General features: G+C 45.5%; 51 non-coding genes across 51 annotated transcripts; all 51 read right to left on the bottom strand.

The window, feature by feature from the left end:
- Positions 1-58: 58 nt before the first annotated feature.
- Positions 59-130, bottom strand: trnaq-cug. Its single transcript has one exon. It is a non-coding gene; the product is annotated as a tRNA-Gln (tRNA).
- A 524-nt stretch (positions 131-654) lies between these two features.
- trnaq-cug lies at positions 655-726 on the bottom strand. The gene has a single exon. It is a non-coding gene; the product is annotated as a tRNA-Gln (tRNA).
- A 444-nt stretch (positions 727-1,170) lies between these two features.
- trnai-aau lies at positions 1,171-1,244 on the bottom strand. Its single transcript has one exon. It is a non-coding gene; the product is annotated as a tRNA-Ile (tRNA).
- A 127-nt stretch (positions 1,245-1,371) lies between these two features.
- trnaq-cug lies at positions 1,372-1,443 on the bottom strand. Its single transcript has one exon. It is a non-coding gene; the product is annotated as a tRNA-Gln (tRNA).
- Positions 1,444-2,027: 584 nt separating this feature from the next.
- Positions 2,028-2,099, bottom strand: trnaq-uug. The gene has a single exon. It is a non-coding gene; the product is annotated as a tRNA-Gln (tRNA).
- A 129-nt stretch (positions 2,100-2,228) lies between these two features.
- Positions 2,229-2,302, bottom strand: trnai-aau. The gene has a single exon. It is a non-coding gene; the product is annotated as a tRNA-Ile (tRNA).
- Positions 2,303-2,429: 127 nt separating this feature from the next.
- On the bottom strand, positions 2,430-2,501 carry trnaq-cug. The gene has a single exon. It is a non-coding gene; the product is annotated as a tRNA-Gln (tRNA).
- Positions 2,502-2,945: 444 nt separating this feature from the next.
- Positions 2,946-3,019, bottom strand: trnai-aau. Its single transcript has one exon. It is a non-coding gene; the product is annotated as a tRNA-Ile (tRNA).
- Positions 3,020-3,146: 127 nt separating this feature from the next.
- Positions 3,147-3,218, bottom strand: trnaq-cug. The gene has a single exon. It is a non-coding gene; the product is annotated as a tRNA-Gln (tRNA).
- A 585-nt stretch (positions 3,219-3,803) lies between these two features.
- Positions 3,804-3,875, bottom strand: trnaq-uug. Its single transcript has one exon. It is a non-coding gene; the product is annotated as a tRNA-Gln (tRNA).
- A 129-nt stretch (positions 3,876-4,004) lies between these two features.
- On the bottom strand, positions 4,005-4,078 carry trnai-aau. The gene has a single exon. It is a non-coding gene; the product is annotated as a tRNA-Ile (tRNA).
- Positions 4,079-4,205: 127 nt separating this feature from the next.
- trnaq-cug lies at positions 4,206-4,277 on the bottom strand. The gene has a single exon. It is a non-coding gene; the product is annotated as a tRNA-Gln (tRNA).
- Positions 4,278-4,862: 585 nt separating this feature from the next.
- trnaq-uug lies at positions 4,863-4,934 on the bottom strand. The gene has a single exon. It is a non-coding gene; the product is annotated as a tRNA-Gln (tRNA).
- Positions 4,935-5,063: 129 nt separating this feature from the next.
- Positions 5,064-5,137, bottom strand: trnai-aau. Its single transcript has one exon. It is a non-coding gene; the product is annotated as a tRNA-Ile (tRNA).
- Positions 5,138-5,264: 127 nt separating this feature from the next.
- Positions 5,265-5,336, bottom strand: trnaq-cug. Its single transcript has one exon. It is a non-coding gene; the product is annotated as a tRNA-Gln (tRNA).
- A 444-nt stretch (positions 5,337-5,780) lies between these two features.
- On the bottom strand, positions 5,781-5,854 carry trnai-aau. The gene has a single exon. It is a non-coding gene; the product is annotated as a tRNA-Ile (tRNA).
- Positions 5,855-5,981: 127 nt separating this feature from the next.
- On the bottom strand, positions 5,982-6,053 carry trnaq-cug. The gene has a single exon. It is a non-coding gene; the product is annotated as a tRNA-Gln (tRNA).
- Positions 6,054-6,638: 585 nt separating this feature from the next.
- trnaq-uug lies at positions 6,639-6,710 on the bottom strand. The gene has a single exon. It is a non-coding gene; the product is annotated as a tRNA-Gln (tRNA).
- A 129-nt stretch (positions 6,711-6,839) lies between these two features.
- trnai-aau lies at positions 6,840-6,913 on the bottom strand. The gene has a single exon. It is a non-coding gene; the product is annotated as a tRNA-Ile (tRNA).
- A 127-nt stretch (positions 6,914-7,040) lies between these two features.
- On the bottom strand, positions 7,041-7,112 carry trnaq-cug. Its single transcript has one exon. It is a non-coding gene; the product is annotated as a tRNA-Gln (tRNA).
- A 444-nt stretch (positions 7,113-7,556) lies between these two features.
- On the bottom strand, positions 7,557-7,630 carry trnai-aau. The gene has a single exon. It is a non-coding gene; the product is annotated as a tRNA-Ile (tRNA).
- Positions 7,631-7,751: 121 nt separating this feature from the next.
- On the bottom strand, positions 7,752-7,823 carry trnaq-cug. Its single transcript has one exon. It is a non-coding gene; the product is annotated as a tRNA-Gln (tRNA).
- Positions 7,824-8,265: 442 nt separating this feature from the next.
- Positions 8,266-8,339, bottom strand: trnai-aau. The gene has a single exon. It is a non-coding gene; the product is annotated as a tRNA-Ile (tRNA).
- A 121-nt stretch (positions 8,340-8,460) lies between these two features.
- On the bottom strand, positions 8,461-8,532 carry trnaq-cug. Its single transcript has one exon. It is a non-coding gene; the product is annotated as a tRNA-Gln (tRNA).
- A 444-nt stretch (positions 8,533-8,976) lies between these two features.
- On the bottom strand, positions 8,977-9,050 carry trnai-aau. Its single transcript has one exon. It is a non-coding gene; the product is annotated as a tRNA-Ile (tRNA).
- Positions 9,051-9,177: 127 nt separating this feature from the next.
- On the bottom strand, positions 9,178-9,249 carry trnaq-cug. Its single transcript has one exon. It is a non-coding gene; the product is annotated as a tRNA-Gln (tRNA).
- A 585-nt stretch (positions 9,250-9,834) lies between these two features.
- On the bottom strand, positions 9,835-9,906 carry trnaq-uug. The gene has a single exon. It is a non-coding gene; the product is annotated as a tRNA-Gln (tRNA).
- Positions 9,907-10,035: 129 nt separating this feature from the next.
- trnai-aau lies at positions 10,036-10,109 on the bottom strand. Its single transcript has one exon. It is a non-coding gene; the product is annotated as a tRNA-Ile (tRNA).
- A 127-nt stretch (positions 10,110-10,236) lies between these two features.
- Positions 10,237-10,308, bottom strand: trnaq-cug. The gene has a single exon. It is a non-coding gene; the product is annotated as a tRNA-Gln (tRNA).
- A 444-nt stretch (positions 10,309-10,752) lies between these two features.
- trnai-aau lies at positions 10,753-10,826 on the bottom strand. Its single transcript has one exon. It is a non-coding gene; the product is annotated as a tRNA-Ile (tRNA).
- Positions 10,827-10,953: 127 nt separating this feature from the next.
- Positions 10,954-11,025, bottom strand: trnaq-cug. Its single transcript has one exon. It is a non-coding gene; the product is annotated as a tRNA-Gln (tRNA).
- Positions 11,026-11,609: 584 nt separating this feature from the next.
- trnaq-uug lies at positions 11,610-11,681 on the bottom strand. The gene has a single exon. It is a non-coding gene; the product is annotated as a tRNA-Gln (tRNA).
- A 129-nt stretch (positions 11,682-11,810) lies between these two features.
- trnai-aau lies at positions 11,811-11,884 on the bottom strand. Its single transcript has one exon. It is a non-coding gene; the product is annotated as a tRNA-Ile (tRNA).
- A 127-nt stretch (positions 11,885-12,011) lies between these two features.
- On the bottom strand, positions 12,012-12,083 carry trnaq-cug. The gene has a single exon. It is a non-coding gene; the product is annotated as a tRNA-Gln (tRNA).
- A 585-nt stretch (positions 12,084-12,668) lies between these two features.
- trnaq-uug lies at positions 12,669-12,740 on the bottom strand. Its single transcript has one exon. It is a non-coding gene; the product is annotated as a tRNA-Gln (tRNA).
- Positions 12,741-12,869: 129 nt separating this feature from the next.
- trnai-aau lies at positions 12,870-12,943 on the bottom strand. The gene has a single exon. It is a non-coding gene; the product is annotated as a tRNA-Ile (tRNA).
- Positions 12,944-13,070: 127 nt separating this feature from the next.
- Positions 13,071-13,142, bottom strand: trnaq-cug. The gene has a single exon. It is a non-coding gene; the product is annotated as a tRNA-Gln (tRNA).
- A 444-nt stretch (positions 13,143-13,586) lies between these two features.
- On the bottom strand, positions 13,587-13,660 carry trnai-aau. The gene has a single exon. It is a non-coding gene; the product is annotated as a tRNA-Ile (tRNA).
- A 127-nt stretch (positions 13,661-13,787) lies between these two features.
- Positions 13,788-13,859, bottom strand: trnaq-cug. The gene has a single exon. It is a non-coding gene; the product is annotated as a tRNA-Gln (tRNA).
- Positions 13,860-14,303: 444 nt separating this feature from the next.
- trnai-aau lies at positions 14,304-14,377 on the bottom strand. Its single transcript has one exon. It is a non-coding gene; the product is annotated as a tRNA-Ile (tRNA).
- Positions 14,378-14,504: 127 nt separating this feature from the next.
- On the bottom strand, positions 14,505-14,576 carry trnaq-cug. Its single transcript has one exon. It is a non-coding gene; the product is annotated as a tRNA-Gln (tRNA).
- A 444-nt stretch (positions 14,577-15,020) lies between these two features.
- On the bottom strand, positions 15,021-15,094 carry trnai-aau. The gene has a single exon. It is a non-coding gene; the product is annotated as a tRNA-Ile (tRNA).
- A 127-nt stretch (positions 15,095-15,221) lies between these two features.
- trnaq-cug lies at positions 15,222-15,293 on the bottom strand. Its single transcript has one exon. It is a non-coding gene; the product is annotated as a tRNA-Gln (tRNA).
- A 585-nt stretch (positions 15,294-15,878) lies between these two features.
- On the bottom strand, positions 15,879-15,950 carry trnaq-uug. Its single transcript has one exon. It is a non-coding gene; the product is annotated as a tRNA-Gln (tRNA).
- Positions 15,951-16,079: 129 nt separating this feature from the next.
- Positions 16,080-16,153, bottom strand: trnai-aau. The gene has a single exon. It is a non-coding gene; the product is annotated as a tRNA-Ile (tRNA).
- Positions 16,154-16,280: 127 nt separating this feature from the next.
- Positions 16,281-16,352, bottom strand: trnaq-cug. Its single transcript has one exon. It is a non-coding gene; the product is annotated as a tRNA-Gln (tRNA).
- A 585-nt stretch (positions 16,353-16,937) lies between these two features.
- On the bottom strand, positions 16,938-17,009 carry trnaq-uug. The gene has a single exon. It is a non-coding gene; the product is annotated as a tRNA-Gln (tRNA).
- Positions 17,010-17,138: 129 nt separating this feature from the next.
- On the bottom strand, positions 17,139-17,212 carry trnai-aau. The gene has a single exon. It is a non-coding gene; the product is annotated as a tRNA-Ile (tRNA).
- A 127-nt stretch (positions 17,213-17,339) lies between these two features.
- trnaq-cug lies at positions 17,340-17,411 on the bottom strand. Its single transcript has one exon. It is a non-coding gene; the product is annotated as a tRNA-Gln (tRNA).
- Positions 17,412-17,855: 444 nt separating this feature from the next.
- trnai-aau lies at positions 17,856-17,929 on the bottom strand. Its single transcript has one exon. It is a non-coding gene; the product is annotated as a tRNA-Ile (tRNA).
- Positions 17,930-18,057: 128 nt separating this feature from the next.
- On the bottom strand, positions 18,058-18,129 carry trnaq-cug. The gene has a single exon. It is a non-coding gene; the product is annotated as a tRNA-Gln (tRNA).
- Positions 18,130-18,655: the final 526 nt, after the last annotated feature.

Raw genomic sequence — 18,655 nt, 5'->3', positions numbered from 1 at the left:
GAAGAATGCCTAGAGAGTAAGAATTCCGAAAACAGGACGCTAGTAGCAAAATAGGGACAGGTCCTACCGAGATTTGAACTCGGATCGCAGGATTCAGAGTCCTGAGTGCTAACCATTACACCATAGAACCGCTCTCCCACCGGTTACCTGGCCAGCACAATTGCTCTGGCTATCCTTGCTTTCAGCTACACAATGTGCTGTAAGTGAATGTAACATTTTTTTAAAAGTCATTTTTCAACATTATGTCACAACACACTTATAAAACATTTCTATAATTGTGGAAAACTAAAAGTTTGAAAATGAAATCAAAAAGTTTTACTTCCTAATCATAAGCAATCCCTCCATCTTCTTGATCACTCTCTATTCCAGTTCTTCCACAAAATGTCCTTTACAATAAAAACCCTTTAATTCCTCACTTTCAACAAACATATGCATGATTGTTTCAGGTAAACCTCCACATATATGTTGCAACATCTCATAAATGGCTAACCATTACACCGTGTTACGGAAGGGGATGTTGGCCTTCACAACGATAAACCATGACCTGCCTCAACGGCCGTAGGGACAGGTTGTATTTGTTAGGGACATAAAGACCTGAAGAATGCCTAGAGAGTAAGAATTCCGAAAACAGGACGCTAGTAGCAAAACAGGGACAGGTCCTACCGAGATTTGAACTCGGATCGCAGGATTCAGAGTCCTGAGTGCTAACCATTACACCATAGAACCGCTCGCCTACCAGGGACGTTGGCCAGCACAAGGCCATCAAACGAGCTCCCTTTTTTTTTGTGAGCACAACGCTCCAAGCCTACCACAGAAATCGACAATCATTTGAGTATGACAACGTTGTAGATGGCATGCAACAAGAAACAGCCACAACTTTGATTTCACCCAGTAACTATCGGGATCCCGTGGCCAGAAGACAGCTGTACTACCGTAGAAGGGAGTAAAGAAGCAACTTCTGGAGAATAACACGTAAGCCTGTCCTTCGTTGAGATGATACCATGCAACAAGACCTCTGGGAATCCTTGTTCTCAGCTACACTTGATGTGCCGTAAGTCAACTCGAAATCTTAACCCTATAAGCAATCCGTGATAGTAAAACAACGCCTCTGGCAAATGTCACGGAAGGTTGTCCTTCGTTCAGAAGATACAAGTTGAAGGAAAAGCCAATTGGCCAGTACGGGTATCGAACCCGCGACCTTCGCGTTATTAGCACGACGCTCTAACCAACTGAGCTAACCGGCCAGACTGACACCAAGCGCTTCTCTCAACGGCCGTAGGGACAGGTTGTATTTGTTAGGGACATAAAGACCTGAAGAATGCCTAGAGAGTAAGAATTCCGAAAACAGGACGCTAGTAGCAAAATAGGGACAGGTCCTACCGAGATTTGAACTCGGATCGCAGGATTCAGAGTCCTGAGTGCTAACCATTACACCATAGAACCGCTCTCCCACCGGTTACCTGGCCAGCACAATTGCTCTGGCTATCCTTGCTTTCAGCTACACAATGTGCTGTAAGTGAATGTAACATTTTTTTAAAAGTCATTTTTCAACATTATGTCACAACACACTTATAAAACATTTCTATAATTGTGGAAAACTAAAAGTTTGAAAATGAAATCAAAAAGTTTTACTTCCTAATCATAAGCAATCCCTCCATCTTCTTGATCACTCTCTATTCCAGTTCTTCCACAAAATGTCCTTTACAATAAAAACCCTTTAATTCCTCACTTTCAACAAACATATGCATGAATGTTTCAGGTAAACCTCCACATATATGTTGCAACATCTCATAAAAGGCTAACCATTACACCGTGTTACGGAAGGGGATGTTGGCCTTCACAACGATAAACCATGACCTGCCTTTCTTTTAGGAGCAGAGCGCTCTAAGCAGCAACACTCCTAAACAAATCGACGATTGTTAGAGTAAGACAAGGTTGTTGGCCGCATGCAACAAGAAACCACTATTTCACAGAGTAACCAGCAGGATCAACGTCAGGCCAGCGGCCACAAGTCACACAAACCAGGCAGGTTCTACCGAGATTCGAACTCGGATCACTGGATTCAAAGTCCAGTATGCTAACCATTACACCATAGAACCCTACAGTGCACAAGACCCGCGTCCGGAAGAAGACTGTCCTACCGTAGAAGTCAGTACAGGACCACTCGTGGAGAAGGTCAAGGAAGGCGGTCCTTTGTTCAGATGATACATGTTGAAGGAAAAGCCAACTGGCCAGTACGGGTATCGAACCCGCGACCTTCGCGTTATTAGCACGACGCTCTAACCAACTGAGCTAACCGGCCAGACGGACACCATGCGCTTCTCTCAACGGCCGTAGGGACAGGTTGTATTTGTTAGGGACATAAAGACCTGAAGAATGCCTAGAGAGTAAGAATTCCGAAAACAGGACGCTAGTAGCAAAACAGGGACAGGTCCTACCGAGATTTGAACTCGGATCGCAGGATTCAGAGTCCTGAGTGCTAACCATTACACCATAGAACCGCTCGCCTACCAGGGACGTTGGCCAGCACAAGGCCATCAAACGAGCTCCCTTTTTTTTTGTGAGCACAACGCTCCAAGCCTACCACAGAAATCGACAATCATTTGAGTATGACAACGTTGTAGATGGCATGCAACAAGAAACAGCCACAACTTTGATTTCACCCAGTAACTATCGGGATCCCGTGGCCAGAAGACAGCTGTACTACCGTAGAAGGGAGTAAAGAAGCAACTTCTGGAGAATAACACGTAAGCCTGTCCTTCGTTGAGATGATACCATGCAACAAGACCTCTGGGAATCCTTGTTCTCAGCTACACTTGATGTGCCGTAAGTCAACTCGAAATCTTAACCCTATAAGCAATCCGTGATAGTAAAACAACGCCTCCGGCAAATGTCACGGAAGGTTGTCCTTCGTTCAGAAGATACAAGTTGAAGGAAAAGCCAATTGGCCAGTACGGGTATCGAACCCGCGACCTTCGCGTTATTAGCACGACGCTCTAACCAACTGAGCTAACCGGCCAGACTGACACCAAGCGCTTCTCTCAACGGCCGTAGGGACAGGTTGTATTTGTTAGGGACATAGAGACCTGAAGAATGCCTAGAGAGTAAGAATTCCGAAAACAGGACGCTAGTAGCAAAATAGGGACAGGTCCTACCGAGATTTGAACTCGGATCGCAGGATTCAGAGTCCTGAGTGCTAACCATTACACCATAGAACCGCTCTCCCACCGGTTACCTGGCCAGCACAATTGCTCTGGCTATCCTTGCTTTCAGCTACACAATGTGCTGTAAGTGAATGTAACATTTTTTTAAAAGTCATTTTTTCAACATTATGTCACAACACACTTATAAAACATTTCTATAATTGTGGAAAACTAAAAGTTTGAAAATGAAATCAAAAAGTTTTACTTCCTAATCATAAGCAATCCCTCCATCTTCTTGATCACTCTCTATTCCAGTTCTTCCACAAAATGTCCTTTACAATAAAAACCCTTTAATTCCTCACTTTCAACAAACATATGCATGAATGTTTCAGGTAAACCTCCACATATATGTTGCAACATCTCATAAAAGGCTAACCATTACACCGTGTTACGGAAGGGGATGTTGGCCTTCACAACGATAAACCATGACCTGCCTTTCTTTTAGGAGCAGAGCGCTCTAAGCAGCAACACTCCTAAACAAATCGACGATTGTTAGAGTAAGACAAGGTTGTTGGCCGCATGCAACAAGAAACCACTATTTCACAGAGTAACCAGCAGGATCAACGTCAGGCCAGCGGCCACAAGTCACACAAACCAGGCAGGTTCTACCGAGATTCGAACTCGGATCACTGGATTCAAAGTCCAGTATGCTAACCATTACACCATAGAACCCTACAGGGCACAAGACCCGCGTCCGGAAGAAGACTGTCCTACCGTAGAAGTCAGTAAAGGACCACTTGTGGAGAAGGTCAAGGAAGGCGGTCCTTTGTTCAGATGATACATGTTGAAGGAAAAGCCAACTGGCCAGTACGGGTATCGAACCCGCGACCTTCGCGTTATTAGCACGACGCTCTAACCAACTGAGCTAACCGGCCAGACGGACACCATGCGCTTCTCTCAACGGCCGTAGGGACAGGTTGTATTTGTTAGGGACATAAAGACCTGAAGAATGCCTAGAGAGTAAGAATTCCGAAAACAGGACGCTAGTAGCAAAACAGGGACAGGTCCTACCGAGATTTGAACTCGGATCGCAGGATTCAGAGTCCTGAGTGCTAACCATTACACCATAGAACCGCTCTCCCACCGGTTACCTGGCCAGCACAATTGCTCTGGCTATCCTTGCTTTCAGCTACACAATGTGCTGTAAGTGAATGTAACATTTTTTTTAAAGTCATTTTTTCAACATTATGTCACAACACACTTATAAAACATTTCTATAATTGTGGAAAACTAAAAGTTTGAAAATGAAATCAAAAAGTTTTACTTCCTAATCATAAGCAATCCCTCCATCTTCTTGATCACTCTCTATTCCAGTTCTTCCACAAAATGTCCTTTACAATAAAAACCCTTTAATTCCTCACTTTCAACAAACATATGCATGAATGTTTCAGGTAAACCTCCACATATATGTTGCAACATCTCATAAAAGGCTAACCATTACACCGTGTTACGGAAGGGGATGTTGGCCTTCACAACGATAAACCATGACCTGCCTTTCTTTTAGGAGCAGAGCGCTCTAAGCAGCAACACTCCTAAACAAATCGACGATTGTTAGAGTAAGACAAGGTTGTTGGCCGCATGCAACAAGAAACCACTATTTCACAGAGTAACCAGCAGGATCAACGTCAGGCCAGCGGCCACAAGTCACACAAACCAGGCAGGTTCTACCGAGATTCGAACTCGGATCACTGGATTCAAAGTCCAGTATGCTAACCATTACACCATAGAACCCTACAGGGCACAAGACCCGCGTCCGGAAGAAGACTGTCCTACCGTAGAAGTCAGTAAAGGACCACTTGTGGAGAAGGTCAAGGAAGGCGGTCCTTTGTTCAGATGATACATGTTGAAGGAAAAGCCAACTGGCCAGTACGGGTATCGAACCCGCGACCTTCGCGTTATTAGCACGACGCTCTAACCAACTGAGCTAACCGGCCAGACGGACACCATGCGCTTCTCTCAACGGCCGTAGGGACAGGTTGTATTTGTTAGGGACATAAAGACCTGAAGAATGCCTAGAGAGTAAGAATTCCGAAAACAGGACGCTAGTAGCAAAACAGGGACAGGTCCTACCGAGATTTGAACTCGGATCGCAGGATTCAGAGTCCTGAGTGCTAACCATTACACCATAGAACCGCTCGCCTACCAGGGACGTTGGCCAGCACAAGGCCATCAAACGAGCTCCCTTTTTTTTTATGAGCACAACGCTCCAAGCCTACCACAGAAATCGACAATCATTTGAGTATGACAACGTTGTAGATGGCATGCAACAAGAAACAGCCACAACTTTGATTTCACCCAGTAACTATCGGGATCCCGTGGCCAGAAGACAGCTGTACTACCGTAGAAGGGAGTAAAGAAGCAACTTCTGGAGAATAACACGTAAGCCTGTCCTTCGTTGAGATGATACCATGCAACAAGACCTCTGGGAATCCTTGTTCTCAGCTACACTTGATGTGCCGTAAGTCAACTCGAAATCTTAACCCTATAAGCAATCCGTGATAGTAAAACAACGCCTCCGGCAAATGTCACGGAAGGTTGTCCTTCGTTCAGAAGATACAAGTTGAAGGAAAAGCCAATTGGCCAGTACGGGTATCGAACCCGCGACCTTCGCGTTATTAGCACGACGCTCTAACCAACTGAGCTAACCGGCCAGACTGACACCAAGCGCTTCTCTCAACGGCCGTAGGGACAGGTTGTATTTGTTAGGGACATAGAGACCTGAAGAATGCCTAGAGAGTAAGAATTCCCAAAACAGGACGCTAGTAGCAAAATAGGGACAGGTCCTACCGAGATTTGAACTCGGATCGCAGGATTCAGAGTCCTGAGTGCTAACCATTACACCATAGAACCGCTCTCCCACCGGTTACCTGGCCAGCACAATTGCTCTGGCTATCCTTGCTTTCAGCTACACAATGTGCTGTAAGTGAATGTAACATTTTTTTTAAAGTCATTTTTTCAACATTATGTCGCAACACACTTATAAAACATTTCTATAATTGTGGAAAACTAAAAGTTTGAAAATGAAATCAAAAAGTTTTACTTCCTAATCATAAGCAATCCCTCCATCTTCTTGATCACTCTCTATTCCAGTTCTTCCACAAAATGTCCTTTACAATAAAAACCCTTTAATTCCTCACTTTCAACAAACATATGCATGAATGTTTCAGGTAAACCTCCACATATATGTTGCAACATCTCATAAAAGGCTAACCATTACACCGTGTTACGGAAGGGGATGTTGGCCTTCACAACGATAAACCATGACCTGCCTTTCTTTTAGGAGCAGAGCGCTCTAAGCAGCAACACTCCTAAACAAATCGACGATTGTTAGAGTAAGACAAGGTTGTTGGCCGCATGCAACAAGAAACCACTATTTCACAGAGTAACCAGCAGGATCAACGTCAGGCCAGCGGCCACAAGTCACACAAACCAGGCAGGTTCTACCGAGATTCGAACTCGGATCACTGGATTCAAAGTCCAGTATGCTAACCATTACACCATAGAACCCTACAGGGCACAAGACCCGCGTCCGGAAGAAGACTGTCCTACCGTAGAAGTCAGTAAAGGACCACTTGTGGAGAAGGTCAAGGAAGGCGGTCCTTTGTTCAGATGATACATGTTGAAGGAAAAGCCAACTGGCCAGTACGGGTATCGAACCCGCGACCTTCGCGTTATTAGCACGACGCTCTAACCAACTGAGCTAACCGGCCAGACGGACACCATGCGCTTCTCTCAACGGCCGTAGGGACAGGTTGTATTTGTTAGGGACATAAAGACCTGAAGAATGCCTAGAGAGTAAGAATTCCGAAAACAGGACGCTAGTAGCCAAACAGGGACAGGTCCTACCGAGATTTGAACTCGGATCGCAGGATTCAGAGTCCTGAGTGCTAACCATTACACCATAGAACCGCTCGCCTACCAGGGACATTGGCCAGCACAAGGCCATCAAACGAGCTCCCTTTTTTTTTATGAGCACAACGCTCCAAGCCTACCACAGAAATCGACAATCATTTGAGTATGACAACGTTGTAGATGGCATGCAACAAGAAACAGCCACAACTTTGATTTCACCCAGTAACTATCGGGATCCCGTGGCCAGAAGACAGCTGTACTACCGTAGAAGGGAGTAAAGAAGCAACTTCTGGAGAATAACACGTAAGCCTGTCCTTCGTTGAGATGATACCATGCAACAAGACCTCTGGGAATCCTTGTTCTCAGCTACACTTGATGTGCCGTAAGTCAACTCGAAATCTTAACCCTATAAGCAATCCGTGATAATAAAACAACGCCTCCGGCAAATGTCACGGAAGGTTGTCCTTCGTTCAGAAGATACAAGTTGAAGGAAAAGCAAATTGGCCAGTACGGGTATCGAACCCGCGACCTTCGCGTTATTAGCACGACGCTCTAACCAACTGAGCTAACCGGCCAGACGGACACCATGCGTTTCTCTCAACGGCCGTAGGGACAGGTTGTATTTGTTAGGGACATAAAGACCTGAAGAATGCCTAGAGAGTAAGAATTCCGAAAACAGGACGCTAGTAGCAAAACAGGTCCTACCGAGATTTGAACTCGGATCGCAGGATTCAGAGTCCTGAGTGCTAACCATTACACCATAGAACCGCTCGCCTACCAGGGACATTGGCCAGCACAAGGCCATCAAACGAGCTCCCTTTTTTTTTATGAGCACCGCTCCAAGCCTACCACAGAAATCGACAATCATTTGAGTATGACAACGTTGTAGATGGCATGCAACAAGAAACAGCCACAACTTTGATTTCACCCAGTAACTATCGGGATCCCGTGGCCAGAAGACAGCTGTACTACCGTAGAAGGGAGTAAAGAAGCAACTTCTGGAGAATAACACGTAAGCCTGTCCTTCGTTGAGATGATACCATGCAACAAGACCTCTGGGAATCCTTGTTCTCAGCTACACTTGATGTGCCGTAAGTCAACTCGAAATCTTAACCCTATAAGCAATCCGTGATAATAAAACAACGCCTCCGGCAAATGTCACGGAAGGTTGTCCTTCGTTCAGAAGATACAAGTTGAAGGAAAAGCAAATTGGCCAGTACGGGTATCGAACCCGCGACCTTCGCGTTATTAGCACGACGCTCTAACCAACTGAGCTAACCGGCCAGACGGACACCATGCGCTTCTCTCAACGGCCGTAGGGACAGGTTGTATTTGTTAGGGACATAAAGACCTGAAGAATGCCTAGAGAGTAAGAATTCCGAAAACAGGACGCTAGTAGCAAAACAGGTCCTACCGAGATTTGAACTCGGATCGCAGGATTCAGAGTCCTGAGTGCTAACCATTACACCATAGAACCGCTCGCCTACCAGGGACGTTGGCCAGCACAAGGCCATCAAACGAGCTCCCTTTTTTTTTATGAGCACAACGCTCCAAGCCTACCACAGAAATCGACAATCATTTGAGTATGACAACGTTGTAGATGGCATGCAACAAGAAACAGCCACAACTTTGATTTCACCCAGTAACTATCGGGATCCCGTGGCCAGAAGACAGCTGTACTACCGTAGAAGGGAGTAAAGAAGCAACTTCTGGAGAATAACACGTAAGCCTGTCCTTCGTTGAGATGATACCATGCAACAAGACCTCTGGGAATCCTTGTTCTCAGCTACACTTGATGTGCCGTAAGTCAACTCGAAATCTTAACCCTATAAGCAATCCGTGATAGTAAAACAACGCCTCCGGCAAATGTCACGGAAGGTTGTCCTTCGTTCAGAAGACACAAGTTGAAGGAAAAGCCAATTGGCCAGTACGGGTATCGAACCCGCGACCTTCGCGTTATTAGCACGACGCTCTAACCAACTGAGCTAACCGGCCAGACTGACACCAAGCGCTTCTCTCAACGGCCGTAGGGACAGGTTGTATTTGTTAGGGACATAGAGACCTGAAGAATGCCTAGAGAGTAAGAATTCCGAAAACAGGACGCTAGTAGCAAAATAGGGACAGGTCCTACCGAGATTTGAACTCGGATCGCAGGATTCAGAGTCCTGAGTGCTAACCATTACACCATAGAACCGCTCTCCCACCGGTTACCTGGCCAGCACAATTGCTCTGGCTATCCTTGCTTTCAGCTACACAATGTGCTGTAAGTGAATGTAACATTTTTTTTAAAGTCATTTTTTCAACATTATGTCACAACACACTTATAAAACATTTCTATAATTGTGGAAAACTAAAAGTTTGAAAATGAAATCAAAAAGTTTTACTTCCTAATCATAAGCAATCCCTCCATCTTCTTGATCACTCTCTATTCCAGTTCTTCCACAAAATGTCCTTTACAATAAAAACCCTTTAATTCCTCACTTTCAACAAACATATGCATGAATGTTTCAGGTAAACCTCCACATATATGTTGCAACATCTCATAAAAGGCTAACCATTACACCGTGTTACGGAAGGGGATGTTGGCCTTCACAACGATAAACCATGACCTGCCTTTCTTTTAGGAGCAGAGCGCTCTAAGCAGCAACACTCCTAAACAAATCGACGATTGTTAGAGTAAGACAAGGTTGTTGGCCGCATGCAACAAGAAACCACTATTTCACAGAGTAACCAGCAGGATCAACGTCAGGCCAGCGGCCACAAGTCACACAAACCAGGCAGGTTCTACCGAGATTCGAACTCGGATCACTGGATTCAAAGTCCAGTATGCTAACCATTACACCATAGAACCCTACAGGGCACAAGACCCGCGTCCGGAAGAAGACTGTCCTACCGTAGAAGTCAGTAAAGGACCACTTGTGGAGAAGGTCAAGGAAGGCGGTCCTTTGTTCAGATGATACATGTTGAAGGAAAAGCCAACTGGCCAGTACGGGTATCGAACCCGCGACCTTCGCGTTATTAGCACGACGCTCTAACCAACTGAGCTAACCGGCCAGACGGACACCATGCGCTTCTCTCAACGGCCGTAGGGACAGGTTGTATTTGTTAGGGACATAAAGACCTGAAGAATGCCTAGAGAGTAAGAATTCCGAAAACAGGACGCTAGTAGCAAAACAGGGACAGGTCCTACCGAGATTTGAACTCGGATCGCAGGATTCAGAGTCCTGAGTGCTAACCATTACACCATAGAACCGCTCGCCTACCAGGGACGTTGGCCAGCACAAGGCCATCAAACGAGCTCCCTTTTTTTTTATGAGCACAACGCTCCAAGCCTACCACAGAAATCGACAATCATTTGAGTATGACAACGTTGTAGATGGCATGCAACAAGAAACAGCCACAACTTTGATTTCACCCAGTAACTATCGGGATCCCGTGGCCAGAAGACAGCTGTACTACCGTAGAAGGGAGTAAAGAAGCAACTTCTGGAGAATAACACGTAAGCCTGTCCTTCGTTGAGATGATACCATGCAACAAGACCTCTGGGAATCCTTGTTCTCAGCTACACTTGATGTGCCGTAAGTCAACTCGAAATCTTAACCCTATAAGCAATCCGTGATAATAAAACAACGCCTCCGGCAAATGTCACGGAAGGTTGTCCTTCGTTCAGAAGATACAAGTTGAAGGAAAAGCAAATTGGCCAGTACGGGTATCGAACCCACGACCTTCGCGTTATTAGCACGACGCTCTAACCAACTGAGCTAACCGGCCAGACTGACACCAAGCGCTTCTCTCAACGGCCGTAGGGACAGGTTGTATTTGTTAGGGACATAAAGACCTGAAGAATGCCTAGAGAGTAAGAATTCCGAAAACAGGACGCTAGTAGCAAAATAGGGACAGGTCCTACCGAGATTTGAACTCGGATCGCAGGATTCAGAGTCCTGAGTGCTAACCATTACACCATAGAACCGCTCTCCCACCGGTTACCTGGCCAGCACAATTGCTCTGGCTATCCTTGCTTTCAGCTACACAATGTGCTGTAAGTGAATGTAACATTTTTTTAAAGTCATTTTTTCAACATTATGTCACAACACACTTATAAAACATTTCTATAATTGTGGAAAACTAAAAGTTTGAAAATGAAATCAAAAAGTTTTACTTCCTAATCATAAGCAATCCCTCCATCTTCTTGATCACTCTCTATTCCAGTTCTTCCACAAAATGTCCTTTACAATAAAAACCCTTTAATTCCTCACTTTCAACAAACATATGCATGAATGTTTCAGGTAAACCTCCACATATATGTTGCAACATCTCATAAAAGGCTAACCATTACACCGTGTTACGGAAGGGGATGTTGGCCTTCACAACGATAAACCATGACCTGCCTTTCTTTTAGGAGCAGAGCGCTCTAAGCAGCAACACTCCTAAACAAATCGACGATTGTTAGAGTAAGACAAGGTTGTTGGCCGCATGCAACAAGAAACCACTATTTCACAGAGTAACCAGCAGGATCAACGTCAGGCCAGCGGCCACAAGTCACACAAACCAGGCAGGTTCTACCGAGATTCGAACTCGGATCACTGGATTCAAAGTCCAGTATGCTAACCATTACACCATAGAACCCTACAGGGCACAAGACCCGCGTCCGGAAGAAGACTGTCCTACCGTAGAAGTCAGTAAAGGACCACTCGTGGAGAAGGTCAAGGAAGGCGGTCCTTTGTTCAGATGATACATGTTGAAGGAAAAGCCAACTGGCCAGTACGGGTATCGAACCCGCGACCTTCGCGTTATTAGCACGACGCTCTAACCAACTGAGCTAACCGGCCAGACGGACACCATGCGCTTCTCTCAACGGCCGTAGGGACAGGTTGTATTTGTTAGGGACATAAAGACCTGAAGAATGCCTAGAGAGTAAGAATTCCGAAAACAGGACGCTAGTAGCAAAACAGGGACAGGTCCTACCGAGATTTGAACTCGGATCGCAGGATTCAGAGTCCTGAGTGCTAACCATTACACCATAGAACCGCTCTCCCACCGGTTACCTGGCCAGCACAATTGCTCTGGCTATCCTTGCTTTCAGCTACACAATGTGCTGTAAGTGAATGTAACATTTTTTTAAAAGTCATTTTTTCAACATTATGTCACAACACACTTATAAAACATTTCTATAATTGTGGAAAACTAAAAGTTTGAAAATGAAATCAAAAAGTTTTACTTCCTAATCATAAGCAATCCCTCCATCTTCTTGATCACTCTCTATTCCAGTTCTTCCACAAAATGTCCTTTACAATAAAAACCCTTTAATTCCTCACTTTCAACAAACATATGCATGAATGTTTCAGGTAAACCTCCACATATATGTTGCAACATCTCATAAAAGGCTAACCATTACACCGTGTTACGGAAGGGGATGTTGGCCTTCACAACGATAAACCATGACCTGCCTTTCTTTTAGGAGCAGAGCGCTCTAAGCAGCAACACTCCTAAACAAATCGACGATTGTTAGAGTAAGACAAGGTTGTTGGCCGCATGCAACAAGAAACCACTATTTCACAGAGTAACCAGCAGGATCAACGTCAGGCCAGCGGCCACAAGTCACACAAACCAGGCAGGTTCTACCGAGATTCGAACTCGGATCACTGGATTCAAAGTCCAGTATGCTAACCATTACACCATAGAACCCTACAGGGCACAAGACCCGCGTCCGGAAGAAGACTGTCCTACCGTAGAAGTCAGTACAGGACCACTCGTGGAGAAGGTCAAGGAAGGCGGTCCTTTGTTCAGATGATACATGTTGAAGGAAAAGCCAACTGGCCAGTACGGGTATCGAACCCGCGACCTTCGCGTTATTAGCACGACGCTCTAACCAACTGAGCTAACCGGCCAGACGGACACCATGCGCTTCTCTCAACGGCCGTAGGGACAGGTTGTATTTGTTAGGGACATAAAGACCTGAAGAATGCCTAGAGAGTAAGAATTCCGAAAACAGGACGCTAGTAGCAAAACAGGGACAGGTCCTACCGAGATTTGAACTCGGATCGCAGGATTCAGAGTCCTGAGTGCTAACCATTACACCATAGAACCGCTCGCCTACCAGGGACATTGGCCAGCACAAGGCCATCAAACGAGCTCCCTTTTTTTTTATGAGCACAACGCTCCAAGCCTACCACAGAAATCGACAATCATTTGAGTATGACAACGTTGTAGATGGCATGCAACAAGAAACAGCCACAACTTTGATTTCACCCAGTAACTATCGGGATCCCGTGGCCAGAAGACAGCTGTACTACCGTAGAAGGGAGTAAAGAAGCAACTTCTGGAGAATAACACGTAAGCCTGTCCTTCGTTGAGATGATACCATGCAACAAGACCTCTGGGAATCCTTGTTCTCAGCTACACTTGATGTGCCGTAAGTCAACTCGAAATCTTAACCCTATAAGCAATCCGTGATAGTAAAACAACGCCTCCGGCAAATGTCACGGAAGGTTGTCCTTCGTTCAGATGATACATGTTGAAGGAAAAGCCAACTGGCCAGTACGGGTATCGAACCCGCGACCTTCGCGTTATTAGCACAACGCTCTAACCAACTGAGCTAACCGGCCAGACGGACACCATGCGCTTCTCTCAACGGCCGTAGGGACAGGTTGTATTTGTTAGGGACATAAAGACCTGAAGAATGCCTAGAGAGTAAGAATTCCGAAAACAGGACGCTAGTAGCAAAACAGGGACAGGTCCTACCGAGATTTGAACTCGGATCGCAGGATTCAGAGTCCTGAGTGCTAACCATTACACCATAGAACCGCTCGCCTACCAGGGACGTTGGCCAGCACAAGGCCATCAAACGAGCTCCCTTTTTTTTTATGAGCACAACGCTCCAAGCCTACCACAGAAATTTGACAATCATTTGAGTATGACAACGTTGTAGATGGCATGCAACAAGAAACAGCCACAACTTTGATTTCACCCAGTAACTATCGGGATCCCGTGGCCAGAAGACAGCTGTACTACCGTAGAAGGGAGTAAAGAAGCAACTTCTGGAGAATAACACGTAAGCCTGTCCTTCGTTGAGATGATACCATGCAACAAGACCTCTGGGAATCCTTGTTCTCAGCTACACTTGATGTGCCGTAAGTCAACTCGAAATCTTAACCCTATAAGCAATCCGTGATAGTAAAACAACGCCTCCGGCAAATGTCACGGAAGGTTGTCCTTCGTTCAGAAGACACAAGTTGAAGGAAAGCCAATTGGCCAGTACGGGTATCGAACCCGCGACCTTCGCGTTATTAGCACGACGCTCTAACCAACTGAGCTAACCGGCCAGACTGACACCAAGCGCTTCTCTCAACGGCCGTAGGGACAGGTTGTATTTGTTAGGGACATAGAGACCTGAAGAATGCCTAGAGAGTAAGAATTCCGAAAACAGGACGCTAGTAGCAAAACAGGGACAGGTCCTACCGAGATTTGAACTCGGATCGCAGGATTCAGAGTCCTGAGTGCTAACCATTACACCATAGAACCGCTCGCCTACCAGGGACGTTGGCCAGCACAAGGCCATCAAACGAGCTCCCTTTTTTTTTATGAGCACAACGCTCCAAGCCTACCACAGAAATCGACAATCATTTGAGTATGACAACGTTGTAGATGGCATGCAACAAGAAACAGCCACAACTTTGATTTCACCCAGTAACTATCGGGATCCCGTGGCCAGAAGACAGCTGTACTACCGTAGAAGGGAGTAAAGAAGCAACTTCTGGAGAATAACACGTAAGCCTGTCCTTCGTTGAGATGATACCATGCAACAAGACCTCTGGGAATCCTTGTTCTCAGCTACACTTGATGTGCCGTAAGTCAACTCGAAATCTTAACCCTATAAGCAATCCGTGATAGTAAAACAACGCCTCCGGCAAATGTCACGGAAGGTTGTCCTTCGTTCAGAAGATACAAGTTGAAGGAAAAGCCAATTGGCCAGTACGGGTATCGAACCCGCGACCTTCGCGTTATTAGCACGACGCTCTAACCAACTGAGCTAACCGGCCAGACTGACACCAAGCGCTTCTCTCAACGGCCGTAGGGACAGGTTGTATTTGTTAGGGACATAAAGACCTGAAGAATGCCTAGAGAGTAAGAATTCCGAAAACAGGACGCTAGTAGCAAAATAGGGACAGGTCCTACCGAGATTTGAACTCGGATCGCAGGATTCAGAGTCCTGAGTGCTAACCATTACACCATAGAACCGCTCTCCCACCGGTTACCTGGCCAGCACAATTGCTCTGGCTATCCTTGCTTTCAGCTACACAATGTGCTGTAAGTGAATGTAACATTTTTTTTAAAGTCATTTTTTCAACATTATGTCACAACACACTTATAAAACATTTCTATAATTGTGGAAAACTAAAAGTTTGAAAATGAAATCAAAAAGTTTTACTTCCTAATCATAAGCAATCCCTCCATCTTCTTGATCACTCTCTATTCCAGTTCTTCCACAAAATGTCCTTTACAATAAAAACCCTTTAATTCCTCACTTTCAACAAACATATGCATGAATGTTTCAGGTAAACCTCCACATATATGTTGCAACATCTCATAAAAGGCTAACCATTACACCGTGTTACGGAAGGGGATGTTGGCCTTCACAACGATAAACCATGACCTGCCTTTCTTTTAGGAGCAGAGCGCTCTAAGCAGCAACACTCCTAAACAAATCGACGATTGTTAGAGTAAGACAAGGTTGTTGGCCGCATGCAACAAGAAACCACTATTTCACAGAGTAACCAGCAGGATCAACGTCAGGCCAGCGGCCACAAGTCACACAAACCAGGCAGGTTCTACCGAGATTCGAACTCGGATCACTGGATTCAAAGTCCAGTATGCTAACCATTACACCATAGAACCCTACAGGGCACAAGACCCGCGTCCGGAAGAAGACTGTCCTACCGTAGAAGTCAGTAAAGGACCACTTGTGGAGAAGGTCAAGGAAGGCGGTCCTTTGTTCAGATGATACATGTTGAAGGAAAAGCCAACTGGCCAGTACGGGTATCGAACCCGCGACCTTCGCGTTATTAGCACGACGCTCTAACCAACTGAGCTAACCGGCCAGACGGACACCATGCGCTTCTCTCAACGGCCGTAGGGACAGGTTGTATTTGTTAGGGACATAAAGACCTGAAGAATGCCTAGAGAGTAAGAATTCCGAAAACAGGACGCTAGTAGCCAAACAGGGACAGGTCCTACCGAGATTTGAACTCGGATCGCAGGATTCAGAGTCCTGAGTGCTAACCATTACACCATAGAACCGCTCTCCCACCGGTTACCTGGCCAGCACAATTGCTCTGGCTATCCTTGCTTTCAGCTACACAATGTGCTGTAAGTGAATGTAACATTTTTTTAAAAGTCATTTTTTCAACATTATGTCACAACACACTTATAAAACATTTCTATAATTGTGGAAAACTAAAAGTTTGAAAATGAAATCAAAAAGTTTTACTTCCTAATCATAAGCAATCCCTCCATCTTCTTGATCACTCTCTATTCCAGTTCTTCCACAAAATGTCCTTTACAATAAAAACCCTTTAATTCCTCACTTTCAACAAACATATGCATGAATGTTTCAGGTAAACCTCCACATATATGTTGCAACATCTCATAAAAGGCTAACCATTACACCGTGTTACGGAAGGGGATGTTGGCCTTCACAACGATAAACCATGACCTGCCTTTCTTTTAGGAGCAGAGCGCTCTAAGCAGCAACACTCCTAAACAAATCGACGATTGTTAGAGTAAGACAAGGTTGTTGGCCGCATGCAACAAGAAACCACTATTTCACAGAGTAACCAGCAGGATCAACGTCAGGCCAGCGGCCACAAGTCACACAAACCAGGCAGGTTCTACCGAGATTCGAACTCGGATCACTGGATTCAAAGTCCAGTATGCTAACCATTACACCATAGAACCCTACAGGGCACAAGACCCGCGTCCGGAAGAAGACTGTCCTACCGTAGAAGTCAGTAAAGGACCACTTGTGGAGAAGGTCAAGGAAGGCGGTCCTTTGTTCAGATGATACATGTTGAAGGAAAAGCCAACTGGCCAGTACGGGTATCGAACCCGCGACCTTCGCGTTATTAGCACGACGCTCTAACCAACTGAGCTAACCGGCCAGACGGACACCATGCGCTTCTCTCAACGGCCGTAGGGACAGGTTGTATTTGTTAGGGACATAAAGACCTGAAGAATGCCTAGAGAGTAAGAATTCCGAAAACAGGACGCTAGTAGCAAAACAGGGACAGGTCCTACCGAGATTTGAACTCGGATCGCAGGATTCAGAGTCCTGAGTGCTAACCATTACACCATAGAACCGCTCGCCTACCAGGGACATTGGCCAGCACAAGGCCATCAAACGAGCTCCCTTTTTTTTTATGAGCACAACGCTCCAAGCCTACCACAGAAATCGACAATCATTTGAGTATGACAACGTTGTAGATGGCATGCAACAAGAAACAGCCACAACTTTGATTTCACCCAGTAACTATCGGGATCCCGTGGCCAGAAGACAGCTGTACTACCGTAGAAGGGAGTAAAGAAGCAACTTCTGGAGAATAACACGTAAGCCTGTCCTTCGTTGAGATGATACCATGCAACAAGACCTCTGGGAATCCTTGTTCTCAGCTACACTTGATGTGCCGTAAGTCAACTCGAAATCTTAACCCTATAAGCAATCCGTGATAATAAAACAACGCCTCCGGCAAATGTCACGGAAGGTTGTCCTTCGTTCAGAAGATACAAGTTGAAGGAAAAGCAAATTGGCCAGTACGGGTATCGAACCCGCGACCTTCGCGTTATTAGCACGACGCTCTAACCAACTGAGCTAACCGGCCAGACTGACACCAATGCGCTTCTCTCAACGGCCGTAGGGACAGGTTGTATTTGTTAGGGACATAAAGACCTGAAGAATGCCTAGAGAGTAAGAATTCCGAAAACAGGACGCTAGTAGCCAAACAGGGACAGGTCCTACCGAGATTTGAACTCGGATCGCAGGATTCAGAGTCCTGAGTGCTAACCATTACACCATAGAACCGCTCTCCCACCGGTTACCTGGCCAGCACAATTGCTCTGGCTATCCTTGCTTTCAGCTACACAATGTGCTGTAAGTGAATGTAACATTTTTTTTAAAGTCATTTTTTCAACATTATGTCACAACACACTTATAAAACATTTCTATAATTGTGGAAAACTAAACGTTTGAAAATGAAATCAAAAAGTTTTACTTCCTAATCATAAGCAATCCCTCCATCTTCTTGATCACTCTCTATTCCAGTTCTTCCACAAAATGTCCTTTACAATAAAAACCCTTTAATTCCTCACTTTCAACAAACATATGCATGAATGTTTCAGGTAAACCTCCACATATATGTTGCAACATCTCATAAAAGGCTAACCATTACACCGTGTTACGGAAGGGGATGTTGGCCTTCACAACGATAAACCATGACCTGCCTTTCTTTTAGGAGCAGAGCGCTCTAAGCAGCAACACTCCTAAACAAATCGACGATTGTTAGAGTAAGACAAGGTTGTTGGCCGCATGCAACAAGAAACCACTATTT

This window comes from Esox lucius, chromosome 25, assembly GCF_011004845.1.
Source record: "Esox lucius isolate fEsoLuc1 chromosome 25, fEsoLuc1.pri, whole genome shotgun sequence".
NCBI classification, from domain to species: domain Eukaryota; kingdom Metazoa; phylum Chordata; class Actinopteri; order Esociformes; family Esocidae; genus Esox; species Esox lucius.
Note: the sequence above shows the minus strand (reverse complement) of the source record. Positions and strands in the feature narration are given on the sequence as shown.